This window comes from Argentina silus (assembly GCF_951799395.1).
Source record: "Argentina silus genome assembly, chromosome: 4".
Lineage (NCBI taxonomy): Eukaryota > Metazoa > Chordata > Actinopteri > Argentiniformes > Argentinidae > Argentina > Argentina silus.
Window position 1 is genome coordinate 22025505 of NC_139658.1, and position 5062 is coordinate 22030566.

The following is a 5062-nucleotide window of genomic DNA, read 5'->3' on the forward strand; positions in this document are numbered from 1 at the left end:
GGGTCTATTTCAACATGAAATATTTCATGATATGAAATATTATATTCAAGCAATAAGGAAAGAGAGGTCGTGCTTTATCTTGAATATAGTCACAGCTGAGGGGCGGTGGATGGCGTTATTCACGATAAAGCACGGACTTATTGCTTTTATACAACGGTTTCTTTGTTACAAAACAAAACGGAGAATTTTTAGATGAAAACAATGCCTTAAGTATTTCCTGCGTGATAGATTGTGGAGGTTTGTGCTTAGAAACACACTGTGGTTCTCAAAAACACTGTTGTCAAGGTAACGTGATAAACAAATCTTCGTAATGGCAGGTAAAACGCACCATAGCTGTCACTTCATCAGGAACAATAAATCACAATTCTTGTTCCGATCAACCCGCTGCATAATCCACTATAAATTCCATCTTTTCTCAGATTACTACACTTGAAGTCTACGTCTTTCTTCCTATTTCCATCCCTTCTCTCATTGCCACGTGTCCCTTTCATCTTTATTTTGCATATACAGCTGGCTACAGCTCTTTGATGCATGGACAGATGAATGGATACACTTATTAATTTAGTTAATGATCAATGAACTAATGAATAAACAACCAATGTTTCCACTATTGCCTATTGCCTTCCTCAGACAGTGTACTCCTCATGAACAGGTAGGCCCGACTATGGTGTCTTTCATCAACGTCTCTCCCTGAGTACAGAAGGCGTGCGGTTTCTCTCTGCAGCCATTACTGTGTTTATTGTGCATGAAAATGGCTCCAGTCATCAAAATACAGGAAATGAACGGCATCGATCATTAAGTACCATTCACAACAGATGGCCAGAGAGCTTGTCTGGTTATTTACTGAGCTCATTGTTTATTTTATTACACTTCTTTCCTGTATGCGAGGCTCTTTAACCAGTATGGGATGCTTTAATTAAGCCATGAGGCACAAGAGGCCATGCTTTATCATGAATAAAGTCACAGCTGAGGGGTATTGTTAGGGTTAGGGTTAGGGTTAGGGTTAGCTGTGACTTTATTCATGACAAAGCACAGACTCTGGTTTTATATGAAACAAAACAGAGAATTGAAAAGAAAGAAGAAAAAGAGAAGAAAACAATGCCAAAGTATTAATTTTGTGATATATTATGGTGGTTTTTGCCCTGCACTCAGAAATATAGTTCTAGAAACGACCACTGTTGTCAAGGTAAGGTGATAAACACATCTTCGTAATTCTAGTGTTTGCCCAGGGATATTACTGCAACGTATGGTAAACAGGTAAAACAGGTCAGAGCTGTTACTTTATCAGGGAATAATGCACGGCTTCGAACACCTCTTGGCCAATCACAATGCTTGTTCTGTTCAAACCGTTGCATAATCTACTGGGCCCAGTATTTTTTTTTAAAAACGTTTAATCTAGATCAGAATGATCTGGATTCTTTATTTGCTATCCAGGATCAAATCCCCTACACTACGATTTCCCCTACACTACCTAAAATCAGCCAGATAGATCTGATCCTGCATAGAAAAAAAGAATCTGCATCACTGATTCAATTCAATTCAACGTTTTGAAATACTGGGCGCTGTAGAGAACTCTGAAGGTTCTAGAATGCTCCACATAACTCTGAACTATAACATTGCTATCAGTGGTATGAAACCCATGTTTTTGTCACATCAGTACAATGTGTGAGGCTCCTTCCACGTATGGTGTGAACAACATGAGTGGGCCGATGTGGACTGTAGCGTGTGAACATTTCCTTTGGATCCCCAGAACACAATGACTTAGTTTCCACAGCCCTGTTGAAAATAGAGCAGAAAGCTGATATAGCACTTTCATTGTTTATGGGAAATGGTGGTTGAGATGAGAACACTGAGAAAATGGTGGCCGGAAAGAAAGAGTTGACTGACAAGAAGTCCTCTCTCCTTTATTAACTTCATTTGGCTGCAGACTGAAACAAGCCCACATCCCTGTACTGAAACCACCGTGCTCAGTTTAGTCAGAGCAGAAATAATCACACCACATTCTTACCCAGATCTTTTTCTCTCTTGCTCTCTCTCTCTCTCTCTCTCTCTCTCTCACTCTCTCTCTCTCTCTCTCACTCTCTCTCTCTCTCTCTCTCTCTCACTCTCTCTCTCTCTCTCTCTCTCTCCCTCTCTCACTCTCCCTCTCTCCCTTGGTCTCTCTCTCTCTCTCTCTCTCTCTCTCTCTCCCTCTCTCTCTCCCTCCCTCTCTCACTCTCCCTCTCTCCCTTGGTCGCTCTCTCTTTCTCTCTCTCTCTCCCTCTCTCTCTCCCTCTCTCTCTCTCTCTCTCTCTCTCTATCTCTCTCTCTCTCTCTCTCTCTCTCTCTGTCTCCATTTCAGCCCTCTCCTCTGGAGGATGAGTCAGACTGAGAACCACAGATATAACTCTATGTTCTCATTACCTTGTGTTCTGTAAGTCAGGTTAGGTGAGGTTATTGAAGTCCGGGAACTTCTCATGTTAAACCACAACAGGATCCACTCAAATTAGAACGACAGAGATGGATCAGGTGTTGTACTTGTAGTCATCTCAAACATTGACTAAGCATCAAGCTGCACTATTTGAGCAATATCACCCACAAGTATATTTTATAGCCAGTTGCAGTTTGTAGAGAGTGTCACGAAGGAATATTTGCTTGATCTAGTTATGTTTGAGAATAAGGCTTTGGTCCAACTGTTGTTTGTTTACATTTACATTTACATTTATGGCATTTAGCAGACGCCTTTATCCAAAGCGACGTACAACAAATACATTTGTTTAAGTAAGTGAATCATCTATCCATCAGTCATCATAAGAAAAAGTAATCTATGCTAGGACCAGGGGCTATGAAGAAGATTTAGATAGATATAGATATATAAATATATAGATATTTAACCTTCAGAGTATATATATAAATATATATATAAATGTATATGAGCAAAATCACTATAAAAATCACTTTATTTTTTACAGGAGAGAAACTTGTACAGGGGGGTAGTGGGGATGAAGAGGTCTTTAGGATGGACAGTTAAGATGTAGCCTGACGAGATGGGTCTTCAATCTACAGCGGAAGATAGGTAGTGAAGTGGTTTGTTAGAAGTAAACACAGTAATGTTTATGACTTAATTTCTATTTGTTTTGTTCACGTTACAACATGTGTTAAATTGGCCATTTTAGGTATACAGCAATCTAGCTGACAGCTGGCTAGCTAAAGGCTTGTTGACAGAATAATGAAGTGACAAAGTATATCTAATGTGTGTGTGCACGTGCACGTGTGTGTGTGTGTGTGTGGTGTGTGTGTGTGCATGCATACCTGCATACCTTTCAGCCATTGCTTTCAATTGTATCTTTTCATCACAGCTAAGCAATCCAGTCACCATTTCTATATTCAGCCCCAGGCCTCGTTCATAGCTAACAAGACTTGCTGACCCCCGCAGTAGGAGAACTCCTTTTACTGATCAGTACGGTTCAACATTGTCTCAAGGACAGGCCGTGAGGACAAAATAGTATTGTTAAGTGGCTGTGTCTACACTACAGCAGAGAGGAAGTTTGTTGAACTGTAGAAAATTAATTACATTTCTCTGGATTTAACCCTGTCCCCCTAGCATGACATGTATTTACATCTTGCCTGCTCTTCTGTTTATCATATTCATATAAACCTGGAGTCATTTTTCTCTGAGGTAAACTGTCCTTCTCTCCCACTACCTTTCTATTCTCTCTGCCAGTCCGCGGCGCAGTGCTTTCACTCAAGAGTGTTTTCATTAAGTGTCAGGAATCAGTTCAGTATCAAAGAAAGGGAGAGAGACTTCTTGGGCTTAAAAGGTAAGGAGGTGACAGAGGGTGGATTGAGAATCAGCCACATTACTGCCTATCAAAGTGGAGCAGGTAATACCACCCTTCAGATGGCTGCATGATAGGCATATTATACACTGTATAGCCATAGCCATGCCTCTGCTCCGAGCATAGAGTTAGAACTACTAGAGCGAGGAAGAAAACATTCCCTGATTAGTGGGCCTCTTTGAGGCACGTACAGCACATATTCTATGTATATTTCTATGGGTCCTTTTTAGGTAGATCTGTTCTGGTTATATTCCACCTCAACCCCAGTTGCCTAGTATAATAACACAAATCCGGGTTATACAGGACGGGCGGTAGGCGGGGATATCTGCTCGCAAGCGTCACTGGCCTGTACCATGCGTGCTTGTACGGGGGTCTTCAGCGAAAGGTGCGTGGTCCTATGGTGGGGGGAGGAGTCGAGGAGTCGATGAGTCGATTGAAAGAGAAAACCCTCTAATCCAAGATGGAGGCGGCAAGGGCCTCTGTTTACGATGACCCGAGACCCCGTTTTCCTTTGTGTTTGAGCCCTTGATGCGTTCACATCACACGTCTTCGTGTCATTTGTTTGCCTACCATGAACCTATAATGATTTAATCCTGGTTGTCTCTCCCTCCTACACCACCCCAACCCTCATTCCCCGCTTGTCAAACCAGGAAGAATGCGAAGGAGAAAGCCCTAGAAAGGCAATATAACGGTTTTTTCATTGGATTATCAAATTAATGAAAACGGCTCAATAAACGTGCACCGCCGTGGTGCATCTATCCAGGATTTCTCCCTCCTAATTAAATTAAGGCTTTTATATTCCGCCGATTTCTGTGTTTGTTTCTGGCAGCTGCCATCTGTTTCCTCCTGGACCAGGCGCCTCGCTATTAATAAGACATTCAGATGAGGACGGGGCCTGTATCCAGACGCAGTTCTCACCTTCTCTCTCTCCCTCTCTCTCTCTCTCTCTCTCTCTCTCTCTCTCTTCTCTCTCTCCTCTCTCTCTCGCTCTCTTTCTGTCTCTCTCTCTGTCTCTCGCCCTCACTCTCTCTCTTTCTATCTATCTACTGCTCTCTCTCTCCCTCTCTTTACATGTATCTTTCTTTTACTCTCTCTTCTATCTCTCCCTCTATCTCGTTCTCTCTCTTTCTCTCTCTCTCTGTCTCGCTCGCTCAATTGTCATGGAAATCATCAGAGGCGCCAGAATCAGAGACAAAAGCAGCTAGCTTCACACACCGAAGCCAGAAACCCAGAACTGTAGTCTA

The 5062-nt window shown here is 42.2% G+C and overlaps 1 protein-coding gene across 1 annotated transcript in view; it reads right to left on the bottom strand.

Annotated features, from left to right (window-relative positions):
* snta1 (syntrophin, alpha 1) overlaps positions 1-5062 on the bottom strand; it is a gene marked incomplete at its 3' end in the record, with an annotated part of 36362 nt that overhangs the window by 1188 nt on the left and 30112 nt on the right. The window lies entirely within an intron of this gene.